A 16,129-nucleotide genomic window follows, 5' to 3' on the forward strand; every position below is an offset into this window, starting at 1 on the left:
AGGTTCTTCTGCCCAGAAGGATGAAAGGAACTCTAGCAGACACACAGTTCCTTATGTTGCTGTAGCAATGCCTTTCAATTTAACTTTTGTTCTGAACTCAGAACTTTTTCTTCCCTGACAAGCTCATTGTTTTGGCAGCTGACGTTGGCATTGATGGTTTTTGAGGGCTTTGCTGTATTCCAGAGCACATGGGGCTTGATTTGCTTTGAAAGAAAGTGGCTCTGTTCATGCCCAAAGCTAGGAGTGGTTATATAGGGGTTGCAATTAGATACTATATTCATATTCACATCTGTGTTACAGTTCTTGGATATGGATGCCTGGCTACGTTTATAAATATGCATGATTTATTGAGGAGAGAACAGAAAAAGACAAGGATAGTCAAACAAGCTCCTGTATGTTTTATCAGCCTTTACTCTAGAGAAGCATCTGACATGGTAATCCCATTATAAATGCTGGGTTCTTTTCTAGGAGTTATAAAATGGCTAAAAAAACACTCTTTCTGGCTAGTGTTCAGTGCAGAAAGCAACACACACAGGCATAGCCAGAAGGAGGTGCCTCCCTCCACATTGGATTCAGTCATGAGCCCTCTCCTGGAGCTGGGTGCCTAAGCCAAACAGACAAAAAAAAAAGAAATGGAGCTTCCCCTCCTCCCTCACTGTATCCTATAGTCCAGTGGTTAGAACACTCAATCAGGATGTGTGAGACCTGGGTTTAGATCCCCAGCTCTGCCTGGTTTGGAGCAGGGACTTGTACACAAGCCTCCTGTATCCCAGGAGAGTGTCCTAGCTACTAGGCTATGTGGTATTGGAGAGGGGAGGGGAGCTCTCTCAATCTCTTCTGTTACAGCTGTTCTACTTTGTGTAAAGTACTGAAATATTACATGGATCAGGGACTGCAACCCAGTTCACCTCTTTCCTACCCCCAAGGTGAGTGCTCTAGCCACTGGGCAGTAGGGCAGTAGAGTCATTCTCACTCTCTCTGGCTAAGTTACTATTTAAGTATTTCATACAAAATGCAACAGCTCCTACAGCAGAGACTGAGAACAGCCTGCCCCCTGAATACCTTATAGCCTAGTGGCTAGGGCATGCCCCTAATATGGGAGAGACTTGGGTTCAAGTTCTATTTCCCCATTAGGCAGAGGAGGAATTTGAACCTCAGCGCCTAAATAGTGTATTCTAAATAGTAGCCTAGTGTGTAAAAGAGGGCGCTGCCATCTCAGTGCAGGGTGTGATCCAGTAGGCATGCTTTTAGGCAGCATCTGAAATTGCCTGCCAGGCTGGGCTTCATAGGTGAGAATCTGAGGGTGCCTAGTTTGTGAAGGCTACCAGAGTTTAGGCAGAGTTAGGCACTAAGCAGCTTGACTTAATTGGCTTTGTGCTGACCACACTTAGATTTTTAGGGCACTTTATTAGTTGGAAACTTAGGTGCCCAGGGAATGCAGGCACATACAGGGTTAGCTAGCAGCTGAGCAGGTTTTTTGAGGAGCTAAAGTTTGGACTTAGACACCTGAAGTGGTAGCTAGGTACTTAAATTGCTTTGGTGGATCTTAGATTTCTGTGTTTCAATAGAACATCTGAGATTTTTTTAAAGGGGGCGTTTGGTTGTTCTAAATAGTAACCCTATGATGGAGTGGGCTTTGTTGTAAAGTATTTGTTCTCAGATTTGAATAGTAATCTTTCTTTTCAGAATTTTGCAAATGGCTTTTTTCTGTTTTCCAGAGTCAACAAGTTGCATACCATTGCAGTAGAGATGTCTGATTTTCCCATCTGAATATCTGGAATTGCTTTATCACTTCATTACTCTCATTAGTAAGCACTGAAGACTTCTGGGTATTGAAGACAGATGAATTAAATCCTCTTTGAATGTTCTTGATCTAAAGTAGATGTATTGGATTCTCTGGATGTGCATAAGGACACCAAGGTTGGTGAACGCTCTAAAAGCCTGAAGTTTCCGAATTTAATGTAACCATTACTAATATAGAGTATATCAGTTATATACAATGGTGATTAATATTCAGCATGTAAATATTTGAGAACATTGAAAAATCTAGCCAGATTTATGTTGCCACAAAACACAGTGAACCAAATTTACCACTAGGTTAAGCAGGTATTCCTTCATTAGATTAAATGGGACTCCACATACTCACTGAGCAATGAATTTGGTCCATATAGATAATGTGAGATATCACACTTCAATGAAAAATTGGCCACACTTCTCCCAAATGGAAGTACATTATCTGTACAATAAGCTAGCCAAAGTACAGAGAAAACAATTAAATGTGGTAAAAGAACTGAATTCATTATGAGTTTCATTTATTCATTTCTCTGGAAGCTCTTTGATGATAATCAGAATTTAATTAAATATTTGTACAATACATTAATTCTAGATGATCAACACCCAATTCAGGAAATCATCCCTATTCTGGACAGCACTTTAACTCATGTTCAAATGCAATCCTGATTACAGATGGAATTAAGTACGTGTTTAAGTGCCTTTCTGAATAGGACCCTCAGTTGCTTAGAACAATTCAATTTAGCTTTTTTCCAACCCAGCTGCAGAGAATCATAGAAATAAAAAAGTACTATTTGATCAAGTTTTCCATCTCCCTGCCTGTGCGGGACTGGTCCATACAAGTGCCTTGTCCAGTCCAGTTTAAGTATTCCAAACAATGGAGCTTCCATTTCTTCCCTTGGAGAACAATTGAGGTAGGTCAGGATGAAAGTGTATTGGCAGGGTTTGAGCAAACCATCACAGACGCATTCCTACCTATTCAGTCGGTTCAGCTGCTCTCTAATTTGTAAATAACAGTATGAAATATATGTGGAAGAATCTACTTCTGTGAATCTACTTCTAACCAGTTAGCTCTTCATGTGTGCATGAAAATGACTATTTGTGGGATCCTGCAGTAGCAATAGGTACATATGCATCCTTGCAGGGCCAAACAGTAATGAGCTACTTAAATCTTTCATGGTGCTCCCAGCACAAGTCATAATATCATAAATAAAGGACAATTAAATTCCACAGCAGTTTTCCACTGAACTGGAAACACTGCTGAACGTAACAGAGAGAAGGAGTAGACGATTCTGACCTTGACTGTGTATATGATTGCCATCACCCTTTTTCCTTCTTTTGCAGAAAGTTCTGTAGGAATTTTCAGCAAAATTGTTTTCTCCAACTTCAGATAAAAATACTCGATAGACCACAATCTATTTACCCTGGCTATTTTTCTAAATAAATAATTTTTGAGAATTATATCTGTTCTTCTTCTTCTCCATATGCTGTTACAATGGTTAGGGGGAGGCATATTGATTGATAAAGATATAGCTCAAACTTAGCATTGTGATGACATTGTAAACTATATGGATTGAGCTTTCCTTTCATTGCAGATGATATCACCAGGCTGCCTCAACTGAATTACAGCCTTGTAATCAATCTTTCTGTCTGTTACTTTGTCTATGACTACTGCATGCATACTGCATATCCATGCTCTGTATGTAAAGATGCACAGAAAATAGGAGACGGAAAACAAGCAATCCTTTGTCAAAAGAGAATGCATCCCATTGGCACTAATTGCCTATTCCAAATATAAAAATAAATGGAGAAATATAAAAATTCAACCAAGTTCAAAGTATACTTCCAGTCCTGTTCTAATGAAGTCAGAGTTTTGTTATTGTGTTCGATGGCAGCAGGATGAAGTGTGTATATAAATATTAGTATCAGTTTCGGGAAGAGAAGGGAGAGGATTGCAACATTTTGCAAAAGTCCTTCTCTTCCCTCCCTACCCTTTTTAATTAAGATTTTGTCATTTTTTTGAAACTTGATGTTGCCTAGTTCTATAACAGGTTATTAAAACAACCATGTAAAAATACCGTAGTTAAAATTGGGGGGAGGGAGTGAAATGTAACATTCAGCAAACTCTAAAATAGAATTTTAAAGCTGATTATTTGATACAAATATTCATGATGACTATCATAGCTTGTTGATTGGCAGATTGTTTTGCAATCTGTAAATGATTGTAGTCTCCCATGAGAATTCTCTCATGCTAAAGGGGACTAAAGATGAGGAAATCTGAGTTCCTTGTCATAGAGACTTGTCCCTAGGTGTCCCAAACTTTATATCAGGTTGTGAGGCCAGAATCTAAACTCTGGAGTCTGTTGGGGGTCCACTCTGGAGACAGAAGGAAAGAGCAGCAGACTGTTAAGCCTTAGATTTTTTTTCATAGAGTCTATCACACTCATATGAATGTTTGCAGAATACTAATCAAGGATTGTGGAGAACATCCAAATGAAATTGCAGTTTCTAGTCAAACAAGAGGTTTGTGAATACATTTTGTGTAGTATTTGCCCAGCTCTATTCTGCAGTATGTGGTGCCCTGGCATTTCTAGCCTCCAATCTTTCATATCTCTCAAACTATTCATTTTTTGTTTAATCCTGGTGTCCTCTCTCAGGCAAAAATCTCACTGAAGTGAATGAGAATCTTCCCTAAGTAAGGAATGGGTAAGGACTTTAAGATTTGACCCAATATCAGGAACCACCAAATTAATCTGATTAGGTATTTGCATGATGAAATGGTCTCTCTTCATTCAATACCTGCACAGAAGAGGAGAGGGAAAAAAGCCAAATGGCATTAGTCCGAGGCATTCTACAGTGTGCAGGGTGCAGACACAGGCAAAATTCCTAGAGTGTTGGGGCCAGCATGATCCCCAGCACCCAACTACTACCTCTCCTGTGGAAAGGTGTAGTGCACAACCTTCTATGATGTCAGTCAACAGCAGGCTTGAAAGAGGTGCCACTCCAGGGCTGGACACATCTCTTCTATTTTTATTTTTTTTAGGGACTCGAGCACTACTGTCCACATCAATTGTCCCCTTTCCTGTTCACCCTACAAAGCATTTGCCTTGGTCCGTACCCGCATGAACAAAGGATGGGCAGGAAGGTGATCTCTATGCTTGCCTCCCCTTCCCTTGCACACCAATGTGGAAATCACTGCAGTTTGCCCCACCACACGTATTACCTGAAGAAAGTAACAGAAAACAATTGTTAGACAATTTCAATTCTCTCCAAAGCTTACTAATCCTCAGGCTTTTTTACTTATACCCTCTCTCATTATTCTCTTAGCTAAAGGATTTGACAGGATTAAACTATTTTCCACTCTTTTGTTGGTGAAGTTCATTTTCTTTCTGTTCACCAGTTCATGGTCTTTTTCTTTATTTATATGATCTTTCCAATACACTATTGCCATATATATATTTGGGATTACATTTTCCCTTTATACAGACTAAACATTCTTGCAAACATTCAACTTATTTCAAGGTCAAGGCAATAATTTAACAAGGAAGTTTATGATAAGCTTCACATGTACCACCTATTAAATAATGAAGATCATAGGGGGGAATCCCAAACAAATTCTATGTAGTGTTGTTTTAGCTTTGTAGATCCCAGAATATTACAGAGGTAAGGTGGTTGAGGTAATATCCTTTATTGGACCAACTTCTGTTAGTGAGAGGGAGACAAGCTTTTGAGCTTACGTAGAGCTCTTCGTCAGACAATAGTGTATTAAAAAGATCATAGAAATAAAGAAAAAGACCACAAACTGGTGAACAGCCAGGTCTCCGAAAAAGACCCCTGTGTAAGCTCTAAAACTTGTCTCTCTCACCAGCAGAAGTTGGTCCAATAAAAGATTTTTACCTCACCCACTTTGTGCCTCAAACAAATTCTAGTCATTTGTCCCTAACTGTCAATAAAATGTGGACATCAAACAGTTTTCACTTAAAAAGGAATGATAAGCAGCTTTCACTGTCTTGGTAATTTAACCATATATGATTTTAAAGTTCTTTGATTTAAAGAAATGTGGAAATTTTCACTTGGTTTTAAAAAAATAAACAAACGGCATTTTAAACAGCAGGACACAATTTCAGACTATTTGCTGTCAAGAGGTTACTGCTGAGCAAAATGCTCATTCAATTTAGGAATGTAGATTATAATAATTTTTCTATCTCCCTCACAGCAGGATTCCTGCCATCATTTTGCAGACTCATAAGTTGCAGCGCAATATAACTAGCTAACTTCACTTCCAGGTAACACACACTTCAAGCAGGTTCTCATTAGCTCAACATAGTTATAATGCAAAGCTGCTTAGTTTCACCAAGTGAAATGGGATACACTTAAATTACCTCATCTAATGTAATACTCGTTTTCAATACATGCAAAGTGGTTTATTATGGCAAAGCTTGTAGAGCATGAAAATTGGTGGGAAGGGGGAAACTTGGTTTTTGGACAACCTCTCAAGAAGGAGTCATTTTATAACACTTCTATTTAAAGAAGCAGAACATAGAAAAAAGCAAAGAGAGAAATAATCTGTCTTTAGAAAAATGCAAATTTAATACATTAACCTTTCTAACACACCACAAGAAAATTATTAAATAGAGAAGTTATACTCTGAATATTGTCCTTTCCATGTAAGTAAAATGAAAATGTTTAAAAATGTCAGTTGGCCAAAATTCACTGGAGAAAGAAACAATTTTTATTTTTCTATTATCTGTACTGAGATGTGGGTTTGTGGTAGTACTAAGACTGTTTTATTGTGCATTAAGTTTCCACTTACTAGTACCATTAATTCAGGTTGTTCCTGGATATACTAGTTCACAAGGATTTTTTGTTCTTTCAGTCACTGAGGAGAATATTTTTTTGTTTTTGTTTTTCTCACAACACTGAATGCACCTGGCCTGGTCTTGCAGTCCTTCCACACAAAAACTGAATCCAACAGAACCCAGAGAACAGTGGTGGGTAAATAGCTCCTCCTCCCCATTAGCTTGTACCTGCAGCATCCCACAGATGATCCATGATTTTGCCCCCCTCCCCTCCATTGTTTGTTTTTTCTCAATCCTTACAGGAGACTGCTTGGAAAGATGGTGAATACATCTGTAGATTACTGTGTATGTAATTTTCCACAGATTAAATCAGAGCCGTCACAATATGTAGAGGAGAACAGCTCCTGGAAGAACCGCTAGCTCAAACTGATCATATTAGTTATAGAAATGCTTGTTTCCTAATTCAGCAAGGCTTAGGTATGTGCCTAGCTTTAAGCATATATCCTCAATTATACTATGTGCATACATAAAACTGGGTACATGCTTAAGAACCTTGCTGAACTGTGGCCTCAGAATGAGCACTAGAACTCTTGTCCCCAGGATTTAAATTCTTATAGATTATATCCCAGAGTCCCCCTCCCTGCCACCTCTCTCCATACACACATACCAATTCAAGGCTTCAGCTGCAGTGGGGGGTCTCCAGCCTTTCACTCCATGAGGAGAGGTGTGATGGGGCTTGGAGTTTCAGCCCCATGGGACCCTGCAGATCCCCTGAAACCAGCTCGTGATCCCCACTAGGGGATTAAAAATATTTACCAGAGCTCCGCTTCAGACAGCTATGGCTGAATCCCTTTCCACTAAAGACATCTGAGCCTTGTTCAGCAAAGTAATGTGAAGTCTTGCAGTCTTTTCAGCTTTTTGTTAAGCCTAGATAATGAGGTAGCAACAGTGGTGAATAAAGCCGCCTTCCACTATAGCTCACTAGGCAGTTTCATCGTTTTCTCCCAGAGGAGGATCTAGCCTCAGTGAACTATGCGTTCTCCACACGGGATCATTGCAATTCACTATAACTAGAGCTGAATGTGGATATAAGCTAGAGACTCCAGCTTTTACACATCGCACCCCACCCCCTCCATAAGACAGGATATTGTCGATTAGTTCCTGACCATTGGCTTTGGAGAACAGGACCAATGTCCAGTTGCCATTTATTCACTGAGCCTGAATGGATCTCAACCTGTCTATACCCTTATTTGTCACATGCATAGGCAGCTCTGCTCCTGAGACAACATATTTTACAGAGCTAGGTTGAAGCATATGACAACTAGAGATGTAAGAACATTTGCTGTGGGGGGTTGGTTATAAAAGAAGCTTCCAGGGGAAATCAGACTAATGCAGAGTCTGACCATCTTCTGAGTACAGTACCAGAGCCCCTTTTTATAAGGTATTTTGGCATAACTGGCATGATGTTGATTTGTTCCTATATTGATATGTATGTACCCCAAGCAGAGCCTTCTTTACCTGGGAGGAGAAGAGCAGGTGACTCAATGAAGTCATTTAGAGACCTCACCATACAGATGTAATTTACCCGGGAAGTCTTAGCTATAGTGACGAATGCTGTAGAAAACTGATACATGGTTAGGAAAGTTGGATTCAGTATGCATAAGGACTTAGATCTTGCCATATCATACTTTTGGGGGAGCCAGGGTTTGCCCCTTTTTGAGGAACAGACTGTATATCCTGCCTGCAAACTCTAATAAGAAACCATCTTCATGGAGGACCAGTGTCTACACAGCTGTTCTGCCTCTCATCCTGTGCACAGTCCCTTGCAGAGTGTCTCCACTGATCACAAGAATACCTCTAGACCTCTTGGAGTGAATGGGTGAAGGACATTTTGAAGACACAGCCATCTCCCTGATAGTGTCCAAGAGGCCTGTGCAGAATAAGGCCATGTCTACACTGCAAGCTTCAGTCGACGCAGGTTATGTCAGCATAAAGCTGCTGTAGTTAGTATATCACTTGTGCACATGCATACTTGGCTACTTGCTTTGGTGCTGCATGTACTCACCAGAAGTGCTGATGTTGATGCACAGTACAGTGCTCCATGGATTGGTATCCCAGTATGCAAACTGTCACTGTCCAGCGTGTAGTTTTGGTAATGCAGCGGGTAGTTTTGGTAATGCAGGGTGGGCAGAAATGAGTCCTGCAGGGGTGACTGGGAGCAAGGTGTCAACTTCCCAGCATTCAACTGTCTTAAACCCATAATATCATTTATAGCCATAATTTTTGCATGTTTTTTAAATATCCCATGAATCCATGTGGCCCTCCTCACTGTCTGCCACCTCTGATAGAAGCATGGAGCCTGCACAGCTCTGTACTATTGTCATAAGCATTGCATGATCCTCTCGTATTTGCAGAGCCATAAGAACCAAATTAGTGCAGAACATGATGATTTCTTGGTGGATGGATTGCTGTGGGACATAGTGAGAACAAATGCAAGATTGTTGCTAACACTCGCAGAGCAGCTGCAGATGGTGAAGCACTAACTTTGGGTCAACAAACAAGCACTGACTTGTAGGATTGCATCATAATGCAGGCTTGGGATGACTAGCAGTGGCTGCAGAACTTCTGGATGCACAAGGCATGAGGCTGGATCTGTGTGCTGCACTCACCCAGGCACTCGCGCTCAGGAACCCCAAAATTAAAGCTGCACTGACAGTGGAGAAGCAGGTGGTGATTGCACTGTGGAAACTTGCAATTCTCGATTGCTACTGGTCAGTGGGGAAAAGCTTTTGGAATAAGAAAAGCCATTGTGTAGCCATTGTTATGCAAGTGTTCAGGGCCATCAATTGTCTCCTACTGTGCAGAACTGTGACTCAGCAACATGCAGAATTTGCATAAATGGGGTTCCTGAACTGTGGTGGAGCAATGGGTGGCCCTCTTTTGGCACCAAACTGCCCTGCTACACAGTACATCCACAGAAAGGGTTACTATTCTGTGCTTATGCACATGATGGTGGATCACTAGGGATGCTTCACCAACATCCATGTTGTCTGGTCAGGAAAGGAGCATGAGGCTTGGATCTTTAATAACACAGGGCTATTCAGAAAGCTACATGCAGGGACTTCCTTTCCCAACTATGGATTACCATTGGCAATGTTGAAATGCCAATAAGTGATTGTAGGAGACCCCTCTTACCCCTTGGTCCACTGGCTCATGAAGCGATACACCAGCCACCTCAACAGCACCAAGGAAAAATTCGATTACTAGCTCAGCAGGTGTAGAATGACAGTTAAATTCCCTTTTGTCAGACTGAAGGGATGCTGGTGGTGTTTACTCTCAAGATTAGCAGATTAGTAGTGATTGGACCTCTAACATAGTGAATGCCAGTGAAAATGAGGTGGGATCTCAGGCTGAAATAGGGAAGGAACACGTTGAAAAATATCTAGAAAAGTTAGATATCTTCAAGTCACCAGGGCCTGATGAAATACATCCTAGAACACTCAAAAGAACTGACTGAGGAGATATCTGAGCCATTAGTGATTATCTTTGAAAAGTCATGAAAGACAGGAGAGATTCCAGAAGACTGAAAAAGGGCAAAAACAGTGCCAATCTATAAAAAAGGAAATAAGGACAACCTGGGAATTACAGACTGGTAGCTTAACTTCAGTACCCAGAAAGATAATGCAGCAAATAATTAAGCAATCAATTTGCAAACACCTAGAAGATAATGTCTAAAGTAACAGTCAGCATGGATTTGTCAAGAACAAATCATGTCAAAACAACCTAGTAGCTTTCTTTGACAGGGTAACAAGCCTTGTGGATGAGGGGAAGTGGTAGATATGGTATAATTTGACTTTAATAAGGCTTTTGATACTGTCTTGCATGACTTTCTCATAAACAAACTAGAGAAATACAACCTAGTTGTAAGGTGGGTGCATAACTGGTTGGAAACCCGTTCCCAGACAGTTATCAGTGGTTCACAATCAATCTGGAAGAGCATATCGAATGGGGTCCCGCAAGGATCCGTTCTGGATCTGGTTCTGTTCAATATCTTCATTAATGATTTAGATAATGGCATACAGAGTACACTTATAAAGTTTATAGATGATACCTAACTGGGAGGGTTTGCAAGTGCTTTGGAGGATAGGATTAAAATTCAAGAGTATCTGGAGAAATGGTCTGAAGTAAAGAGGATTCAATTCAATAAAGATAAATGCAAAGTATTCCTCTTAGTAAGGAACAATCAATTGCTCACCTACAAAATGGGAAATGACTGCCTAGGAAGGAGTTCTGCAGAAAGGAATCTGGGAGTCATAGTGGATCACAGGCTAAATATGACTGAACAGTATAACACTGTTGCAAAAAAAAGCATTTTGGGAGCTATTAGCAGGACTGTTGTAAGCAAGACATGAGAAGCAATTCTTCCACTGTACTCCACACTGACACGGCCTCAACTGAAGTATTGTGTCCAGTTCTGGGCACCACATTTCAGGAAAGATGTGAACAAACTGGAGAATATCCAGAGAACTGCAACAAAAATGATGAAAGATCTAGAAAACATGACCTATAAGAGAAGATTGAAAAAACTGGGTTTGTTTCGTCTGGAGAAGAGAAAACTGAGAGGGGACATGGAAACAGTTTTCAAATGCGTAAAAGGCTGTTACAAGGAAAAGAGAGAAAAGTTATTCTCATTAACCTTTGAGGATAAGACAAGAAACAATGAGCTTAAAGTTCCAGCAAGAGCGATTTAGGTTAGACATTAGGAAAAATTTCCTAACTGTCAAGGTGGTTAAGCACTGAAATATATTGTCTAGGGAGGTTCTGGCATCATTGGAGATCTTTAAGAGCAGGTTAGACAAATATCTGTCAGAGATGATCTAGATGATACTTAGACCTGCCTTGAGTGCAAGGGACTGGACTAGATGGCCTCTTGAGGTCCTTTCCAGTCCTATGAGTCTATGATTTTAAGATTGGATCTCAGTGAAAAAAAAATCCTAATGCTTATAGCTGCCTGCTGCTTATAGCTGCCTGCTGCATCCTGCATAATATCTCTGGAGAAACGGGGGAAAAGATGCCACCGGGGTAGAGGGCAAGAAGCTGTCTGAGTTTGAACAGCTAGACACAGGGGCTATTAGAAGAGCTCAACATGGAGCTATGTGACTTAGGGACTCTTTGAAAGAGCACCTTAACAGTGAGACACAGTAGTGCATTGTGGTGTACTGTGCTGTACCTGACCTTATGGTTTTGTGGCTGTTAGGAATTGCATGGTACTTGGCGTATGTCTATAAATATAATATTGTCAATGCACATATTAATTTTGTAGTGCTTGCTCTACTTTTATGATTATTACAGAGTGTTTGTCACTGGTCCTATGAGTTGTTACACTGTATAGTAACAAGTGGGTGCTTTCTAAATGCTAGGCACTTTGTAGCATATGTTATGAACTAATAAAGAATAATTATTTTCCAGATAAAATAATTTTATTCAGTAACCTGTGAGGGGAAATCACCTGTGCAATTTAAAAGCAACTACATTAAACACTAACATATATTTATGGAACAGAACTTAACAAGGGGAAAGAACATTCATGTCCATTTACCGACACATACAGCAACCATGGCTCTCACAGATCAGTGTATGTACAGCTACGGTTGTCCTTAATGTTCTATAGGCTGGAGTGGTAAAGGTAGGGATGCTAGCTCCTTTTGCCAAGTGGTATGTTGAGGTAGGGTGTAGGAAGGTACCACAATGGAGTTCTTCATGGACTGCAAATGGAGGCAAGCCTGTGATTGTTGAATCTGTAGGTCCACAAGAGTCTGCAGCATCTGTTTTTGCTACTAGAGAAGCCCCATTGTATCCTGGGTGCATCTCACTCTCCTTTTCCTACTGGGACTCCTGGGCCTTTCTCCTCTCTGTTCTTTCCTTCTCCAGATAGTCTGCAATATTCACTGAAGCACTGGCTTGCAGATTTCATGGAGCATGTCATCCTGAGTCAGTGTTGCCGGAACAATTTGTATAGTGGGGGTGCTGAGAGCTATTGAACCAAACTGTAAATCCTGTATATGATGGAAACCATTTCAAGCCAGAGGGTGTGGTAGCATCCCCTGCACCCATAGTTCCAACACCTATGTCCCGAGTCCTTTTCTTTTTCCTCCTTAGGCATTCCACAGGTGTGGAGAGGGAACTCCTCAAGGCTGCAGTGGCTGCCAATAAAACACAGAGATACTATTGCCAGTATATTCACAATGGAAAGCAGAACTTAAGATGCAGAACTCCCTTCCCTTGCTGCCTTAAAGTTTTAATTAAGACACGCTTATTGACATTTCTGCTTTGGAGTGCTTGTGCACAGCACCAGCCATAGTGAATATTGCCCACCTGGGATGAGGGAAATCAGAGAATTGCTCAGTTGCATGAAACTATGGATGTAGGGCAATAGCACTGGATACTAGCACTGGTTTCCACAGGATATCTCACTCCTGAGGGTAGCAAAGGCAGAGAAAGCACAGCTACTGTTGGCATCCCAAAGCCACCCAGACCCATATGCCAGTAGACTGTGTACTGCAATAGTGCCTGCCGAAGTTATCACCAACTGACATGGGAAAGTGTCCTGCTATGGAGGAAGAAATAGGAATGGCAGCCTTCGAAACCTTTGGGAGAGGATTGCAGAGGACCTCCATGGAAGTTTCATCGAGATCTTTCAGGAGAATTCAAGGAATAGCCCTGTGTACATAAACAAATTGCTCCACGTGACTCCACCTGCCTAACTCTACAGGGGAATGAAAAGCAGATAATACTAATCTCCTTGATGTACCTCTACCTCTTCTAGTACAAGTAAACTAATGAAAAGCTAATAACCATGTCCTATTTGGCGTACCATCAGTACATCATTATAATGAGAAATACAATTACACACTTACCCAAGGTTCCTTCCTCTCTGTTGGACTCACCTAGTCTCAACTGTCTGGACTATGGTGGAGTCTCAGATTGGTCCTGGCTCATGCCATAGCAGGGGAACCCCTTCCTGCCACATGTCTCCCATACTCCTCCCATTCATCTTCACTGTTCACACCCAGTGGCTCAGGCTACTCAGAGGTATATAAGGTGGCATGGGGGTGGGGAGTCTCCACCAAGTATGAAGTGCAGCTCATTGTAAAAGCAGAAGGTCTGTGGCTTGGCACTGGATCAGCTGTTGGCCTCCTGGCACTCTGGTATGCTTGACATAGTTCTTTCATTTTCATGCAGCACTGCTGCTAATCTTTCATAATCCCTCTTCTGCATTCCCTGATGCAATCTGCATTTCTATGGCTGGTCAGTAGCTTGCTTGCACAGCCTATTCTCCCTACAGGCTCTGGGAGACCCAATATCTCTGGTTTGTTCCAAGCTGGAGCATGCCTGGAGCCTGGGTCCAGCATGAACAGCTGGGCACTTGCACACACCAATGGAGATCTGTTAGATCTGCTCACCAAGATGGACAATCAGAAAAAGGCATTTCAGAAATTCATGGGGCTTTAACAAGGTGGGGACCTTCAGGTCTCTGTGACCCCTGGACAATGCAATTCACAACTGTGACCAGAATGGTCAGTGTCAAGCACTGTGGGACAGCTATTGGAGGACTATTAGGATCAACATAAGTAATGCAGAGTCTACACTTGCGCTGTGTCAACCTCAGTATATTGACCATGGCTCAAGGCCATTCAGAGAGGTGATGCTACTGCATTGCTGTAACAGGGTCCTTACATTGGTGGAAGACCAATTTAAGGGTAGACACATGCACAGCTAGGTTGATACAAGGTGGCTTACATTGATCTAACTTTGTAGTGTAGACCAGGCCTAGAATTAAATGATCTTCTAAATGGACTCTCCATATAGAGCACATACACAATCCCTTGGAGCACTTATAGATGGTTCCGCAGACCAGAATGTGAACTCAGTAGGACATCTACATTTCTGTGTCTGTACTATCTGCCATTTACATTTTAAGAATGTCTCAGCAAAAAATTGAATTTCTATCATTACCTGGCCTGCTTGGCTTACAAATGATTGAATACTGTAGATTTTGGTATTTATTAGAAAACCTTCTGTCCCAAAGGTAGGTATTTTCAGGATGATGTAGAGGTATTACATTTATTTCACCATGTGCAGCTCATTCACCTTGATTGGAGCCACACATCTACCAATTTATCTTTTATTCCTGGTCCATCCTAACTTCTCTGCATATTCTTACATACTGTTCATAGCAGCATTCACCCTTTTAGAATCATAGAATCAAGGCCAGAAGGGACCATTATGATCATCTAGTCTGACCTGCTAAACGCAGGCCACAGAATCTCACCCACCAACTCCTGTATCAAACCTGTGTCTGAGCTATTGAAGTCCTCAAATCATGGTTTAAATACTTCAAGGTGCAGCGAATCTTCCGGCAAATGACCCGTGCCCCACGCTGCAGAGGAAGGCAAAAAAAACCCCAGGGCTTCTGCCAATCTGCCCTAGAGGAAAATTCCTTCCCGACCCCAAATATGGCGATCAGCTAAACCCTGAGCATGTGGGCAAGACTCACCAGCCAGACAAAGAATTCTCTGTAGTAACTCAGATCCCACCCCATCTAACATCCCATCACAAGCAACTGAGCATATTTACTGTTAGTAGTCAAAGATGAATTAATTGCCAAAATCTCATTATACCATCTCCTCCATAAATGTATCAAGCTTAGTCTTGAAGCCAGATATGTCTTTTGCCCCCACTACTCCCCTTGGAAGGCTGTTCCAGAACTTCACTCCTTTAATCCAGGGGTCAGCAACCTTTCAGAAGTGATGTGCCAAGTCTTCATTTATTCACTCTAATTTAAGGTTTCGTGTGCCGGTTATACATTTTAATGTTTTTTAGAAGGTCTCTCTCTACAAGTCTATATATTATATAACTAAACTAGTGTTGTATTGTAAAATAAACACGGTTTTCAAAATGTTTAAGAAGCTTCATTTAAAATTAAATTAAAATGTTGATCTTACGCCACCGACCCACTCAGCCTGCTGCTGGTCTGGGGTTCTGTTCACCTAGACCGGCAGTGGGATGAGTGGGGCCTGCGGCCAGGACCCCAGCTGGGAAGGGTCTGGCAGCCAGAACCCCAGACCGGCAGTGGGCTGTGTGGGGCTGGTGGCCGGGACCCCAGACTGGCAGTGGGCTAAATGGCTCAGCTCACTGCAGCTCAGGGGTTCCGTCCTCCGGCTCCTTCCAGCCAGGATCCCGGCTGCCGGACCCGCTCAGCCCAGTGCCGGTCTGGGGTCCCAGCCCTGCCCATATACAGTGGGTACCTACCTTCTCCCTGGTTCTGGCCCATTCTCTTCCTCTGCACTGAACTGAGAGTTGGAGTGGACCGAGCACAGGGCTGGGGGTGAAGGATCTGGCCAGGAGCTAAAATGAAGGAGGGGGATCAGGGTTGGGGCAGGAGGTTTGGGTGTGGGGGCACTTACCTGAGCAGCTCCCATGTGGTCTGAGGGGTGCAGGTGGGAATGTGAGTGAGGGTGCAGGGGCTCCCGTTTGGT

At 42.0% G+C, this 16,129-nt stretch overlaps 1 protein-coding gene across 4 annotated transcripts in view; it reads left to right on the forward strand.

The window, feature by feature from the left end:
* Positions 1-16,129, forward strand: part of HS3ST5 (heparan sulfate-glucosamine 3-sulfotransferase 5) — a 281,166-nt gene that overhangs the window by 116,511 nt on the left and 148,526 nt on the right. For 3 of the 4 annotated variants that reach the window (XM_050949821.1, XM_050949819.1, XM_050949820.1), the window contains exon 2: positions 1,719-1,920. The exons of the other annotated variant lie outside the window; for it this stretch is intronic. The gene's annotated coding sequence lies outside the window, so the exon portion shown is untranslated. The remainder of the gene's footprint in view (positions 1-1,718; positions 1,921-16,129) is intronic. 4 annotated transcript variants of the gene reach the window in all.

Source organism: Gopherus flavomarginatus, chromosome 4 (genome assembly GCF_025201925.1).
Source record: "Gopherus flavomarginatus isolate rGopFla2 chromosome 4, rGopFla2.mat.asm, whole genome shotgun sequence".
NCBI lineage: Eukaryota > Metazoa > Chordata > Testudines > Testudinidae > Gopherus > Gopherus flavomarginatus.